This window comes from Carcharhinus amblyrhynchos, chromosome 2 (genome assembly GCF_965287045.1).
Source record: "Carcharhinus amblyrhynchos chromosome 2, sCarAmb.v2.hapA, whole genome shotgun sequence".
Classification (NCBI taxonomy): domain Eukaryota; kingdom Metazoa; phylum Chordata; class Chondrichthyes; order Carcharhiniformes; family Carcharhinidae; genus Carcharhinus; species Carcharhinus amblyrhynchos.
The window spans coordinates 64,256,369-64,273,286 of NC_137325.1; the positions used below are offsets into that span (position 1 = coordinate 64,256,369).

General features: G+C 46.3%; 1 protein-coding gene across 1 annotated transcript in view; it reads left to right on the top strand.

The window, feature by feature from the left end:
- The first annotated feature begins 1,915 nt into the window (after positions 1–1,915).
- Positions 1,916–16,918, top strand: part of LOC145355065 (alpha-1,6-mannosylglycoprotein 6-beta-N-acetylglucosaminyltransferase A-like) — a 123,297-nt gene continuing 108,294 nt past the window's right edge. The window contains exon 1 of the mRNA XM_080206892.1: positions 1,916–2,077. The gene's annotated coding sequence lies outside the window, so the exon portion shown is untranslated. The remainder of the gene's footprint in view (positions 2,078–16,918) is intronic.

The window sequence follows — 16,918 nt, forward strand, 5'->3', positions numbered from 1 at the left end:
CCCCCTCCCCTCCCCCTTCAATCCCTTCCCCTCCCCCCTCCATCCCTTCCCCTCCCCCCTCCCCTCCCCCTTCAATCCCTTCCCTCCCCCTCCCCCTTCAATCCCTTCCCCTCCCCTCCCCTCCCCCTTCAATCCCTTCCCCTCCCCTCCCCCCTCAATCCCTTCCCTCCCCCTTCAATCCCTTCCCCTCCCCTTCAATCCCTTCCCTTCCCCTCCCCCTCCCCATTCCCCTTCCCCTCCTCATCTCTTCCCCTCCCCCCTCTCCCTTCCCCTCCCCCCCCACCCATCCCCTCCCCCTCCCCCCTCATCCTCCCCTCCCCCTCCCATCCCCCCCTCCCCCCACAATCCCTTCCCCTCCCCCCTCCCCTCCAATCCCTTCCCCTCCCCCTTCAATCCCTTCCCCTCCCCCCTCAACCCTTCCCTACCCCCTCAATCCCTTCCCCTACCCCCCTCAATCCCTTCCCCTCCCCCTCAATCCCTTCCCCTCCCCCTCCCCCTCAATCCCTTCCCCCTCCCCCTCAATCCCTTCCCCTCCCCCCTCAATCCCTTCCCCTCCCCCCTCAATCCCTTCCCCTCCCCCCTCAATCCCTTCCCCTCCCCCTCAATCCCTTCCCCTCCCCCTCCCCCCTCAATCCCTTCCCCTCCCCCTCCCCCTCAATCCCTTCCCCTCCCCCTCAATCCCTTCCCCCCCCTCCCCCTTCCCCCCTCAATCCCTTCCCCCCTCAATCCCTTCCCCTCCCCCTCAATCCCTTTCCCTCCCTCCCCCTCAATCCCTTCCCCCTTCAATCCCTTCCCCCCCTCAATCCCTTCGCCCCCTCCCCCTCAATCCCTTCCCCCCCTCAATCCCTTCCCCCCTCAATCCCTCCCCCCAATCCCTTCCCCCCTCCCCCCCCCTCCATCCCTCCCCCCAATCCCTTCCCCCCCTCCCCCTCATTCCCTTCCCCCCTCCCCCTCCCCCTCATTCCCTTCCCCCCTCCCCCTCCCCCTCATTCCCTTCCCCCCCTCCCCCTCAATCCCTTCCCCCCCTCCCCCTCAATCCCTCCCCCCCCTCCCCCTCAATCCCTTCCCCCCCTCCCCCTCAATCCCTTCCCCCCTCCCCCTCAATCCCTTCCCCCTCCCCCTCAATCCCTTCCCCCCTCCCCCTCAATCCCTTCCCCCCCTCCCCCTCAATCCCTTCCCCCCTCCCCCTCAATCCCTTCCCCCCCTCCCCCTCAATCCCTTCCCCCCCTCCCCCTCAATCCCTTCCCCCCCTCCCCCTCAATCCCTTCGCCCCTCCCCCTCAATCCCTTCGCCCCCTCCCCCTCAATCCCTTCGCCCCCTCCCCCTCAATCCCTTCGCCCCCTCCCCCTCAATCCCTTCGCCCCCTCCCCCCCTCCATCCCTTCGCCCCCTCCCCCCCTCCATCCCTTCGCCCCCTCCCCCCCTCCCCCTCAATCCCTTCGCCCCCCCCAATCCCTTTGCCCCCCCCTCAATCCCTTTGCCCCTCCCCCCTCCATCCCCCCGCCCCTCCCCCCTCCCCCTCCCCCCTCCCCCTCCCCCCTCCATCCCCCCGCCCCTCCCCCTCCCCCCTCCATCCCCCCGCCCCTCCCCCTCCCCCCTCCATCCCCCCGCCCCTCCCCCTCCCCCTCCCCCCTCCATCCCCCCGCCCCTTCCCCTCCCCCCTCCATCCCCCCCTTCCCCTCCCCCCCTTCCCCTCCCCCCTCCATCCCCCCCTTCCCCTCCCCCCTCCCTCCTCCATCCCCCCCTTCCCCTCCCCCTTCCCCCCCTCCCCCCCCTCCATCCCCCCCTTCCCCTCCCCCTTCCCCCCCCTCAATCCTTTCCTCCTCGCTTGATTTAGAGAGGTGATTTTATTTGGATAAATGTTAATTGGAAACTTCCATACGCTAAGAGAAGTTTACAAAGCCTCACTTCCGTTTCTCACCGGAATTCCTAAGCCACGCCCTTGGAGCCAGACGGCCGCGCATGCGCGGGGCATAGGCAGGGATTGCTGGGATGGGGAAGCGCTCGAGCCGGAAGCGGCCGGAACTCAGAATCGAAGGGGCGAAGGAGGGTAGCGTGCGGATCCTGCGTCACAATGGGTAAGGAGCTGCCTGGCTATGCCAGCACCGGTCCGAGGGGCGGAGCGGCCGCAGGCTTGGCCGGGGCTGGGGGTATGGAGCGGGCCCCGGTTTGTGGTGATGAGCTCGAGCTACTGCTCCGTGGGGAGTGAGCGACGGGCGGTTGGGACGCAGCCGTTGGGTGTAGTGAGGTTGATGAAACTCGACGCATGAGGGCTAGGTAAACGTGTCAGAGGATAAATTGAATTAAATGGATAACCAACGGGCGAATAACCAACCGCTAATTTGGCAACAATTATAAATCCGAAATAAGAATACGTCAATCTATATATAGTTGGGAGAAATTATGCTTACACCTGCAAGCCCCAAGGTAAATATGCTGCTTGGACAGGGACTAATGTTGGTCCAAATTTTACAGTAGTCATCATCACATTTGAACATTCACCACCATTACTAAAACTCTTCAGCATCTGACATTCACACGTGTGAAAATTTAAATGTTGCTGAATGTAATTCTGTGCTTCGTCAGAGGTTGCAGTCTTGAGGCACCTTGGAGAAATCCTTTCAATTGATCCATAACTTGATCTCCGGGGTATTATACGGGGGGGGAACCCCGAAAATTCACTGGGGGTGCCATCTCCAGTTCCCACATAAGGATTCCACAGCAAATACTCAGAAAACTGAAACTTACTGCAGATGCTGGAATCTGAAATCAAAAGAGAAAATATTGGAACATCTTAGCAGGTCTGGCAATATCTGTAAGGAGACAAAAGAGCCGATGTTTTGTGTCCAGCTGACCCTTTGTCAAAGCTAAAAGGCATTGAAAGTGGGAGATATTTATACAGCAGGGTACATAAGTTAAGTCACAGCCACAGAAACCAAGGAAAGGGCTGCTAATGGCAGTTCATAGCAAGTAAAGGATGTGAATGGCCAAACAGCAGAGAAGCTGAAATCAGAGGGTAACTCGAACTTATGGTGGTAATTGCCCTGCAGTGGAATACTCTGATTTAAATCTGTCTTTGGATGGTTTCAATTGTCCCACGAGAATGGTTACTCTGGAAAAGTTGGAATTAAAACCACTTCTGACTCCTGGGTAACTCAGACTGAAACCCCAAGCCCCAGCCCCCCCCGACAATCTGTCTCTCCTCACCCCGCAAGCGACAATCTGTTTACCCTCGCCTTCCGACAACCCTCCATCTTCCCTTAACGTCCACCACCACACTGATTATCTGCCTGCTTACCTATTAAGTCTCCCCCCCCACCCCCCACCCCACACTGCTTGGGGATGTGCTGGAAGGCAGAGGAGCGGGCTGGATGAGCCCCTGCGTGCTGGCTGAACATGTGAGGGTGTCCGGCGCATAACCAGAGCCATCCAAGACCTTAGGATGGTCATGCTCGGCTCCGAAAGTGCACGCGGTCTTGAGGCGGCGCACGTGTGCAGTGGAATCCCGCCCGAGCATTCCCCTGTTGGGACGGAATTCCACATTGGCCCAAAGCCTCAGCACCCCCTCCTCAGGTCAGGTGCCCCACAGCATGAGCCACCTTGCGGAAATGTCCTCCGTGCCATTTTCCATCGCGCAGAGGCGTTTCCTGTATGGGGCTGCTGCTGCTGCACACCTTCCACTACTGCATCCTCAGATCAGTAGTGAGTGCAATTGCTTCAACATTGACTACACAGTCCAGACTATTGAGGATTATGTAAATGCTAATTTGAATAGCTCTTGTAACTGTTAGTTATATGGTACACAGGTAACCTTTGTTATCTATGTACCATATACCTATTTGATAATGTGGTTAGTATATATGATTTAGGTTGGGATGATTTTAGAATGTCATTATCTGGACAGTAGAAAATTATTAAATGTATAAACTTGTTTTATCAAATACATCGTGATGTGACACTCAATGATATTGTGACTAAGTTAATTATGGATTTAGTTTTTTTTATGTACTCTATGCAAATAGAATTGTAGAATTCCTACAGTTGAGAAGGAGTATTTGGCCCATCGTTCCTGCATCGACTCTCCAAAAGAGCATGTTACCTACGCTCACCCCCCTCATTTCCATAACCCTGCTCATTTACCGTGGCTAATCCATTTAGCCTACGTATATTTAGACTGTGGGAGGAAACCAGAACACCGGGGGAAACCCAGGCAGACATGGGGAGAAAATGCAAAATCCATGCAGACAGACACTGAAGGCTGGAATTTGAGCCTAGGTACCTGGCACTATGAGGCAGCAGTGCTAACCACTCTGTCACCTTGCTGCACCTTAAATACTTGCCATTATGTTATTAGAAGCAAGGATTTACCATATATTGATTACAGTTATCTGCTTTTTTTGCAAATGAGATATCTGATAATGTGGTTGAATTGTTTCATTTGTAGTGCAAAACTGGAAATGGTTTGATGGGACAGGGAATAGTTTTTGTCCACATGATTAATTTTGCCTCTGGTAAAATGAATAATACCATTATTTGGTTTGTATATATCTACTAAATTACTTCTAACTTTAAGTGTATTGTTGGATTGCACTTAGTTCATCAGTCACTGTTTAGATACTTAGAGAGCATTTATACCAGATGGCATTTTAAGCTTGTATTAGCATAAATCAGGTACATAGGTCCAAACCTGGTACACTGGGAAGAACTGATTAGTTTCCCTGCAGATGCAGAACATGTAATTTGGGATTTGTTAACATTGGGAGATTGAGTTAATTGACTTTATTTTAGAATGTTTTGGATTGTTTTATTTAGCATGTTAGTTGTTTTAGAATGTTGTGGATTGCCTTAACAGCTATGGTGGAATTTGTCAGTTATCAAAATGTGAGCAGAGTTTTCAGGGCAGATTAGAGGATGTGGATTGGTCTGAAGCTTCCTTAGTGAGATGGCAGCTCTTAATAAGAATATTTATTTTTTCAGCTTTGCAGTTAGAGCATCTGCCAGGCAGGGAAAAACCTCATGGTAGAGGTGTGTGCAATTGTAATAATGGTTATTCGGTAGTACAGAAACTAATCGCTTGAAAGAGACATGTCAAAGCTTTTTGACTTGGACTCATTGGGACACTTTTGCAAGAATACTAATATAAGGGGAAAACAATTTGTACTAAATGAGTAAAGTGTGCTGATTGGTTGGCAAGTGGACTCTGGCAGCGATGGTGTCATGGAAAATGAACCAGTGATGCTGACTGACAGTTAGTTGCCAAGCATTGTTCCAGATTTAAACCAGGTAAACTGACCTGATTGGTGAAGGCATTCCTCTGAGGCATGAGTCAGTACATAGCTGTTACATATTTTGTTTAGATGAAGTTGGTGCAATATGTGTGCCTGTTCTTTCTGCCTACAGAGAACAGGACCTTGTGTATTAATATTCATAACTTCCAGTACACGCAAATGCAGCGTAGTGCAAACCTTATTGCCAATTTTAAATTGATTGTTAGCATATTGTGTTTGACATTGCTCTTTTGAATTTTGCAAGCAAGCATGGGCTGGTTGGGTATGGTCTGTAGTTTGCCTGTTGTGAACAGCAGCTAGGACATGCAGTTTGTATGAGCCACCATGTCACATGGGCAACATACCTAGCATCATCCTGATACTGAAATTCATATATCACATTGTTCAACTGTGTGATAGACAAAGTGTCTTTTTCGCTTGGTGGCGGCATCCTGTTGGTGATGAGTATCACTCGTGTTGCAGCTGCATAGAAGTGCGAAACTGCTAGCTTCATCTGTTGCTCAGACTTTGAAATACCTTGGCCCTTTCAGGTTAATATGAGGCATATTGTGCACTTTTCAGGGCCAAAATGTGACAGCCATATGCCTGTTGGAGTAGAATAGCCAGCACCAAAAGGGACAAGTCCATATTAAAAGATTCTCATCAATGAGAACCCTGTGGTTGACATGAAGTTGGAGCTTCAGCCATTTTCAAGATTGTAAATTCCACATCTCCAGGAAGGCCAGGAGGACTGTCAATTTTTCTCTTCTCATTGTTGTCGGCTGTGTCACAATACTAGGATGGTGTCTGTTCAATGTTGAGAGTTTCTGCCAAAGATCTTCAGAGGAACATAGGAGCAGGAGTAGGCCATTCAGCCCATTGAACCCTGCTTTGCCTGTTAAGCAGATCATGGCTGATCATCTACGTCTGCACTATGTTTCCCTACTGTCATATGTCCCTTGAAGATTCATTTCCTTGAAGCTCTCAGTAAGAACAAGCTGAGAACATAGTAGCAATTGATGGGCTGAATCAATTTTATGAAAATGCTGCAATAACATCTCTGTACTTGCAGCTGCTTCAGCACTTGCTGATGCTAACGACTTCCAGAATGATCTTTACCTTTTGTTAGTTACCTTTCTAATTTTTTAAAATGACAAGAAGAATGGAATATTTGGGTGTAGTACGCTGTTTATCTTTTGGGAGCATAAAAGTGGTCGACTTGAATTAAAAAGACAGAGCTGTGAATGAGATGGAATCACGCTCTCACTCCTCCTCCACCCTTGCCCGCTAGCCCCACAAACACAGCATTAGCAGAAATGTGAGCAGATTTCCAGCTAAAGCAGTTGAGGCTGTATCTGTGAATGTGGAAAGAAGAAACCTAGCGCTTGTGTAACTGTATGTTTTTCTCCTTTTCTGTTCTGTGATGATGCACTTAATCATACCACTATGGATAATGGCTAAAATCAGGAACTTATCATTTGGGAATTTGTGGGTGCAAGTCATTTCCCATCATTTCTTGGTGTAGTGTAGTGTTCCTGAGAATGGCCTTAAATAGACATTGGTTGACATTCTAGACCTTGTCAAAATGTTGGCACAAACTTGTTAAGTAGTTTGAAGCTTTCCTTAATATTTTTCTTCATGTGGCAAGTCCAATCTTTGTAAATCTTTTCGCTGAAAAAACATTGAAGTTGGACTGAAGTTTGTACTGTTTACATATCTGCTTCCTCAGCGGCTGCACTGCTGCTTGGGGACAGTCCTTGGAGTGGTTCATGCTCATTTGAATGTTAGGACTAGTTCATTCTTGGTCCTAATGTGACAGAGTGGATTTGTTGCCCTTCAGTTTTCCTGCTGGCAAAACATTGTAGTCTTTCGACAGGGGTGCTTAAGTGTTTGACTTCAGCATTGACAGGAAGGAAAGGAAGTACCAGAGGAACGACATGTGTTCGGTCCCTGGATTTGTACACAGTTCACATTGGGCTTTATTTTGCACTCAGTTGCAAACAAACAGAATGAGGCACAAGTTAGGGGTGTGATGGAATACTCTGCACTTGTCAGAATGAGTGCAGCTAAGTACAAAGCAGCCCACTTGATTTGCACTCTCTCCACTACCAGTGCACAGTGGCAGCTGTGTGCACCATCTACAAGGTGCATTGTGGCATCTCACCAGGGCTCCTTTGGCAAACATTTTTTCAAACCTGTGACCTCTACCACCTAGAAGGACAAGAGCCTCAAATGCTCTGGCTTATGAAGAGAGACTAAATAGACTGGGTCTCTACTCGTTGGAGTTTAGAAGGGTGAGGGAGGATCTTACAGAGACGTATTAGATAATGAAGGGGATGGATAGGGTAGAGGTAGAGAGATTCTTCCCGCTTAGAAAGGATAGCAGGACTAGAGGACACAGCCTCAAGATAAGGGGAGGGGGGGGGGAACGGGCAGTTTAGATCAGAGTTGAGGAGGAACTTCTTCACTCAAAGGGTGGTGAATCTCTGGAGTTCTCTGCCCGTTGAAGTGGTGGAGGCTACCTCGCTAAATATATTTAAGTCGTGGGTAGATAGGTTTCTGATAGACAGGGGAATTAAGGGTTATGGGGAGAAAGCGGGAAAGTGGAACTGATCCACTTCGGATCAGCCATGATCTTGTTGAATGCTGGGGCAGGCTCAAAGGGCTAGATAGCCTACTACTCCTCCTATTTCTTATGTTCTTATGCATGGGATCACCAAAACTTGCAAGTTTCCCTCCAAGCCACTCTTCATCCTAATTTAGAACTATATTGCCATTCCTCATTGTCACTGTGCCAAAAATTTTGAACTTCCTAACAACACTGTGCGTATACTAACGTCATATGGGCTGCAGTGGTTCAAGATGGAGGCTCACCACTACCAACTTAAGGACAGTTAGGGCTGGCCTAGTGAAAGAAGTAAAATAAAACACTTGTTCATTACACTGAGCCACAGACGATCCGTGGGATTTTTCACCATAACATGTTGTGATTAGGAAGCCATTTTGGGGCTAGCTCCCTACAGGTGATTTTTGAAAAAACAAAATCATTCATGGGGCATGGGCATCGCTGGCTAGGCCAGCAGTATTGCCTGTCCCTAATTGCCCTTGAACTGAGTGGCTCACTAGGCCATTTCAGAATGCTTTTTAAGAGTAGATGTGAGTCTGAAGTCACATGTAGGTCTGATTAGGTAAGGACAGCAGATTTCCTTTGCTAAAGGACATTAGTGAACCCGATGGGTTTTTTAGAACATAGAACATTACAGCGCAGAACAGGCCCTTCGGCCCACGATGTTGCGCCGACCAGTTACAAAACAATGACCCACTAACCTAAACCAATCCCTTTTCATCCATAAACCTGTCCACGGGTCTCTTAAACGCCCCCAAACTAGGCGCATTTACAACTGCAGCAGGCAGGGCATTCCAATCCCTCACCACCCTATGACAGTCGACAATGATTTCATGGACATTCTTAGTCTTTAATTCTGTGCATCTCCTTAATCAAACCTGGCAAACGTTTATGAGCAGCCTAGTGTCTGAACTAAGAAGTGTTATTTGAGTTTAATTCAATGCCAAATATATACAAAAACTGAAATAGGGTGTGAAGCAAATATGAGATCAAGAGAGCTAAGAAACAGAAATGTTTTAAACTATTTTCTTAAATCTAATTAAAATTCAAAGAAATCAGACTCCACACATCTACACACTAATGTTCAATGCTGTAATTAAAACATATCAGCATTAAAAATGTATTTACACAGGAATGGAAGAGCCCTAACTTTGTCTTACTAAATAGGATTACTAATCTTGTAAGTTCCAAGTGGTGTTCCCCCTATTAAATAGTGTTTGGTCAGGATGGTGGTAGGGTGGCCATCCAGAAAAGTAAGAAGCGCAGATGTCTTTAAGGTATGTGCCACTGTCAAGCAGGTACTCTCCATTGAAGATGGCTGGGAGTGTTCAGACCATTGCAAAAAAAAAGCCAAGGGAATATACAAGAGGGAATAGCAAATGGTAGAAATGCACGTGTTATAGGATATTCTATAGCTTGGCAGTAGACAGGCATTTATGCAGTCATCAGGGTGCACAAAATTCTTTCAGGGGCATGGGAATGAGCCAGAAGGTGTATGCCAGTTCCACAAGGACAGGAATTGATACAGATTTTCTGGAACTGTTAAGGAAATGAACAGATAGGACCTCAAAGATGGTAATCTCTGGATTACCCTCAGTGCCATGTGCTAGTGAGAGTACTAATAGGAAGATCGGGAGGGTCGATGTGGGGTCAGTCACTCCGGAGCCCGAGGCATTGTGCAGAAGCTAAGGGTAGAGCAACAGAATGGATCTATCATATTGTACTGCAGAGTGCCAGCATGGATTTTGGACTCTGTTCCATAATTACCCCATAATTAACAAAATACATTTCAAAGTTCCGAAGAAAAATCCTCCATGCCTCCCTTTTAAGTGCCATCTTAAAATTTGTAGACGCTAGTTACTAAACCAGTGGAAATACTTTTTTTCCCTATTTATCTTGCCAAAATCCTTTAAAGTCTTTTTAAAAAAAATTATTCCATCCAAAGCTAAATGCTCAGAATGGACCGGGCAAACACAAATCTATTCCTTGCTTGCTCCAAAAACCAAATTCAAAATCCATTTGAATCCAATTTAATGTCATAGAATCCTACAATGCAGAAGAAGGCCATTTGACCCATTGAGTCTGCACCAATTCCACCCAGGCTCTGTCCCATAACCCCATGCATTTGCCCTTGCTAACCCCCTGATATTAAGGGACAATTTAGCATGACCAATCCACCTAACCCACACATCTTTGGACTATGGGAGGAAACCGGGGCGCCTGGAGGAAACCCATGCAGACACGGGGAGAATGTGCAAACTCCACACAGATAGTGACCCAAGTCAGGAAGTGATCCTCGGTCCCTGGCATTGTGAGGCAGCAGTGTTAACCACTGTGCCACCGTGCTGCATCCTCGAGTGAGAGAGAAAGAAAGAGATCCAAGCTGACAAGGTGAGGCATTGCACCCCATCTTGGGCTGGATCTGACACGTGAAAAGCAGAGAAGCGATAACTTTGCCTATAACTGGTTGCCTCTTGACTGCTTCAATGAAAAGGTCATCAATTTCTCATATCTATAGCTTCTCACCTTTAGAAATTACCTTCCTAAATCTCCTCTTTACCACCTTGAAATCCCTCTTAAAATAGAGTGCCAAAATGAGATAACGTGCAAATAGTTGCTTATGCCACAATTAAAATGTGTCTCATATCCTTCTTTGTATTCCATGTCTCCATTTCTAAAACCGAGGCTCACTTATGATTATATTTAATGTTGTGTCACCAACTTGTTCTCTTAATTAAAAAAAATGTGTATGGGAGCCCTCGGGTCTCCCAGTTAGTCTTGTCCTTTTTAAAGCTTTATCGGTTGTTAAGTATTTACTCTGCAGCGCAGCAGGCTGGGAGACTCAGTCGGAGACCGTGTAGCGACTTTGCCACTAGGTGTCAAAGCCTCCACTAGTCACAGATTTCTTGTGCTGAAAGATCAGCTCAGCGCCAGAAATCAGTGCGGAACTGCATAAATTATTTAAATACTGATTTAAATGTAATTAGCGGATCAGGACTGAAGCCTCCTCCCCCCCCCACGCCGCCGCCTCTAGAGTTTACAAAACCACCTCCATCTGGCGGTCCGAGCTTGCTGGAGTGAAGGGGGACTGTTAAGGCCCTCCTGGAGGTTGGGGTAAGGGGAGATGCCCCCTGGGCATTGCCAGCTTGGCCTCTGGCATTGCCCAAGGGACACAGCCAATCATGAGAGCATCTTGGCAGGCTGGGTGGAGCCTGTAAGGGGGTGGGGCTTCTGGTGAGGAGATTGGTGGGAGTGCCACTCTGTGCTTGGTGGTGACAGTGGGAGGGAGGCCAGTGATCAGGGCTGGCCATTGGAGTGGGTTTGGGGGGTGGGAGCTGAGGCTGTTGGTGGGTGGAAGTGGTGAGGGAATTGAACAAGTGGGACTGCTAGAGGGGTGGTTTGAAGCTGGCTGGCCTGGACGTATTGGGAGGCCAGCAATCGGGTGGGCCGGGGGGGGCGGGGTTGGTTACATAGCCATGTTTGGGAGACCAGCAGTGCGGGCTATTGCGCATGCGCTGATCTCCTATGACAGATTGGCATGTGTGCAGTGGACTACTGAATGCTATGTTGCTGACCACTCCAGCGGGTATAGGCCCCACTCCTGATTGTTAATGATATTGACGCTAGGGCACTCTGCAGTGCATAGTGTGGGTTTATTTTGAAAATCCCGCTGAAAAAGAACAGTGGGATTGACTCCAGTTTCTAAAGTTAATCTTAACATTATGTCAGTTTTGTCACAAGGTTACAGGTTCAAATCAGGTTCTCTGGGACTTGAACACAAAAAGCAAGATTAACATTGCAGTGCAATACTGTGGGAGTGCTGCAAGCAGGCTGTTTTTCAGGTGCAGCGTTAAAATATTGCCCCATCTGCCTGATTAGGTATATGTAAAGGATCCCATGCCATGACTTGGAAGAAGTATAGGGGAGTTATCCTCTGTGTACAGGTCAATGTTTAACCCTTGACCAACATCACATATACAAAAAATTATCTGGTTACATTATACCACTACTTGTGGGAGTTTGCTGTGCACCTTTTTGGCTTCCACATATTCTTGCACTACAGCAGTAACCACACTTGGTTGTAAAGCTTTAAGACATTTGGAACTTGCACAAAGTGCTATATAAATGCAAGTCTTTATTTCACCCATTTGCCCTATCTAAATGTTTTTCACAAGTTGCTTACAGATTTGCAGTTTATCATGCTTACGTTTCAATTTTGCTATTGCGCCTGCTCCTCTATACTTTAGTCCAAAACAAAAGCAATGGTCCTAATGCCAACCTTGGGGGTGTAAGCCATTTGCATTCTTCCTGTCACTATGACTTTTTTTGTCCTTAAACAGCATCCTATTCATGCTACTGCAACCTTTAATAGTGCTATTACATTTCTTATTCAGCACCTTATCAAATGCGTTCAAAGTCCATATTCCCAACATCCAGTGTATTTCTTTTACCCATATACTTAGCTAGTTCCTCCAAGATCTTTATTAAACTTCTCAAACACAATTTGCCTTTTATAATTCTATGCCTGCTGTAACTCAATACTGTCTATTGAGAATTCTTTCTACAGTAGTATTACTCTGGCAATCCTCTAACACCGATTTTATATCGAAGGATCTCTGCAAGATTGCAGTTGGGGGAGGAGGGGGATCTGTGCTGTTTTTTCCCTAATGTTCATCACAATTCAAGTGTACGTGTATGGAACCTGATATTTAGTCTAATTTGAGTTCCTCAGCCTTTTTTGGTCCCCCACTTGCAGATTTATTTTATTTGTGCATCGGCATGGTGCCACAGTGGTTAGCAGTGCTGCCTCGCTGTCATGATGTGGATATGCCGGTGTTGGACTGGGGTAAACACAGTAAAAAGTCTGACAACACCAGGTTTAAGTCCAACCGATTTATTTGATAGTAAACTCACAAGCTTTCGGGGTTAGTCCCTTCGTCAGGTGAATGGAGAGTTCTGGCCTCGGACAGAGCATATAAAGCACAGATAGTTTACAGATTACTGATTAGAATGCGAATCTTTACACCTAACCTGCTGTTCAAGTGGCTGACAATGAGTGGAAGGAGCACTGATCACAGGTTAAAGAAATGTGTATTGTCTCCAGACAGTACAGTAAGTGAGGTTTTGCAAACCCAGGCAAGTCACGGGGGTTATAGATAGCGCGACATGAACCCAAGATCCTTGTTGAGACCGTCCTCGTGTGCGGAACTTGGCTATCAGTCTCTGCTCAGTGACTCTGCGCTGTCATGTGTCATGAAGGCCGCCTTGGAGAATGCTTACCCGAAGGTCAGAGGCTGAATGCCCTTGACCACTGAAGTGTTCGCCAACAGGAAGGGAACAGTCTTGCCTGGTGATTGTCGAGCGATGTTCATTCATCTGTTGTTGTAGCGTCTGCATGGTGTCCCCAATGTACCATGCTTCAGGACATCCTTTCTTGCAAGTACCAGATAGATAGTAATCTGTAAACTGTCTGTGTTTTATATGCTCTGTCTGAGGCCAGAACTCTCCATTCACCTGACGACGGGACTAACCCCGAAAGCTTGTGAGTTTACTATCAAATAAATCGGTTAAACCTGGTGTTGTCAGACTTTTTACTGCCTCACTGTGCCAGGGATCTAGGTGTGATTCCTGGCTTGTGTTACTGTCTGTGCAGAGCCTGCATGTTCTCCTTATGTCTGCATGGGTTTCCTCTGGGTGCTCCGGTTTCTTCCCATAGTCCAAAGATGTGCAGGTGGACTGTCCAGGCTAAATTGCCCCTCCGGGTACCTGAACAGGCGTCGGAGTGTGGCAGCTAGGGGATTTTCACGGTTACTTGCAGTGATAATGTAAGCCTACTTGTGACTAATAAATAATCTATGAACATCATTCTTTCCAAGTCCTGTTAAAGGTGATATGTACCACTACCCAGGGCAACTCCTAAAACAATGTTACCTCTTACTGTGAGCAGTGCTATTGATTGGAGATCTGCTGATGCTTATACATTTTGGAAAAGAAATGACAAAATATGTAATCTGAGAGTAATTTGCAATGAGTAATAATCTTGCCTATTTGCAGGTTGGTTGTTGTTAGCCTGAACATAATCTGATAGTGATATTTCCTGCTGTTGATGATGAACCTGAAAACAGTGGTTAATTTGTGTGATCTCAGTTTAACAAGTCAGGCCAAGGGCCCCTTGGATGACCATACTATTAATGTTGCACTTACAAAACACAAGTTTCAGGTTTTGACGTGGCCTGCAAATGCTGCTTATTATTACCACAATTTTGAACTACAAAGGAAGAACCTGAATCACAACAGGACCCAAAGTTATTCATCTTTGAGCTAAATGAGGGCACAGTGAAACAGTGGTTAGCACTGCTGCCTCACAACACCAGGGACCCAGGTTCGATTCCCAGCTTGAGTCACTGTCTGTGTGGAGTCTGCACACCCTCCCTGTGTCTGTGTGAGTTTCCTCTGAGTGCCCCAGCTTCCCCTCTCAGTCCAAAAGATGTGCTGGTTAGGTGCACTGGCCATGCTAAATTCTCCCTCAGTGTAACCGAACAGGTGCCGGAGTGTGGTGACAAGGGAATTTTCACAGTAACATTGCAGTGTTAATGAAAGCCTACTTGTGACACTAATAAATAAATTTTAAATGGTACTATTCTATGAAAACATGCTTGATAAGCTTAATTATACTGATGCCAAGTAATAGTGAAATGCCATCTGTCGCTCTCCTTGTTAGTTATATTGCAGCATCGATGACATTTGAAAAAATAGATCTATTATTAAAAGTCCTGCCAGTTGCATATATTTGTTGCCACATTTCACCTTATTTTCTGATAATGACTGTGCCAACAGTAGGTGTAATGCCTCTGTATCAAATTTAACCTATTGCCTTTCAGCCCTCTTAATACATCAGCCTCTCTTCTGTTCTGCTCCCTACCTCAAGGTCCCTCTTTTCCTTCTATCTCTGCTGTCCCTTCCTGCCATTTGTTCACAGGTTCCTGTGTAACAATTAACACTTGAGTTCCCAAGGATTTCTGCCCCCTTCTTATTACCTTGGGATACTTTGAGTCATCTTGGCATGCCCACAGGCTCCCAGAGCTAGAAAGAAATCAAGGGAAGGATGTGAATACAGGGAAGTCAGGAGATTGGAGATGTAAGAGACGTGAGGATAAGAGCTCAACAGCAGGATGAGTGTGGAGGAAGTCTCATCAATGGGGAAGACTAAAGATAGGCAGGGGTCTGAATATTTACACATGCAACTTCCTGGGTTAGTTTTGTTGGACTGGTGGCACTGTTCAATGTAATACCTGAGTAATGCCTGTTTGAGTAAGGCTGATTATACTTCCTTTCACCCCTAAACCTATTTTTCAGTTACCCAGTCACTAGCTGGTGGCCCTTTTAACATGTCTTTTGGCTGTTGTTTTTGCGAGAAGACACAAGCTAGTAGCAAAGCCTCCTGCATTTTTTTTTGATCTGTGTAGTTGATGGCATTATCTGTGTTTAAGTCCCCTGATGTTGTCGTTATATTTGCTACAGTTTACTCAAACATTGCTGGAAGCGGTGAGGTAGGGAAACGGCTTCAGTTTTACAATGGTGAAAGCAATTAAGAACAACCCGAGAGGGTTCATTTTAGGAAGAAAAGAAACATTGGATGTAGACTTGAAGTGGACCGCTTGCAGGTTCAGGGTCTTGTGGCATCATGTTCACTCACAACCTGGAACAGGTTTGATATGAATATGAGAAAAGGACACAAAATGAATGGGGGAGGGAGAGCACATTGTCTAGCATGTCATGAGCACACCTTTTGTATTGTGAAATGGAAAGCCATTCCCATGACAAATCCAAAGTAGTTTTCAAGCCTCATACTCCTCCACCCTAACCACAATCCAAACTTGATTATATCTCTCACTGAGATCTTTCCATTATGTCTATAGGTGGAATGAGAAGTGAGCAAAGGCATGCAGACAAATCGACGCCTATGTTAAGAAACAGAAACTAAGCTGCGAATAAGACGCAGTGAAAGACAAACCAACAGAAATACCTTTAGTCCATATAGCATCTATTGTTTGACTTAGTTACAAATATAACATTCAGCATTGTACATGTATTCTGTTGCAGAACATTAATTGGATAGTTGTGGCTGATTTAAAAAAAATGGCTGCAGTGTTTGATAAGATCAAACGCACGCTTTGAAAGTAAAGCTTTGTAAGTTTTAGAACACAAAATGTACATCAGTTATGTTGAATAGTTTATAATTCAAAATAATTTCCTTGATCTTCCGCCTTAGCAACCCTGTCACATAAAACTGAGCACTGAAAATTAGTTTAATGGAATTCAGTTAAATATCTGTATTTGAATATTTAGTATGCAGCAGAATCCTATTAACCAGACATTCCTGACAACTTGTTGGATAGTTTACTGCAGTCACTTTTGAATAATGTTTTTTAGCACTTCGCTTTGTTAAAAAATCATGTTTTCTCATATTACCTTCCCCCGCCTTCCCAAATATAAAACAGTCTCCTCTGATTAGCAATACTGCTGTTCCAAATGGCTTTCCCTTATTTTCTCTATCGAAACCCTTTAAGATTTTGAACACTCTTATTTCTCTTTCACCTCCTGTACAAATAAGAACACCAGTTTCTCTCATCTAAATATTTGAAGCCATTTTGGTACGTCTCTTCTGGACTCTTTTTAAGACATCCTTCCTAAAGTGTGGGACACAGAATTGAATACATGTTTTTGACAGGGAACTACCCAGTGTTTTATAAAGGTTCAGCATAACTTACTCGCTTTTATAATCTATCATTCAAGTTGTCGGGTGTTAGCGATGGAAAGGTGGTAGGACTGGAGGGTCTTAATGACATTACTGTTACTAGAGAGGTGGTGCTCGACAGACTGGAGGGGCTGATTGTGGACAAGTCCCCAGGACTGGATGGAATGCATCCGAGGGTTCTGAAAGAAATGGCGGAGGTGATAGTGGATGCCTTGGTGGTTATTTTCCAGACGTCGCTGGATTCCGGGGAAGTGCCGGATGATTGGAA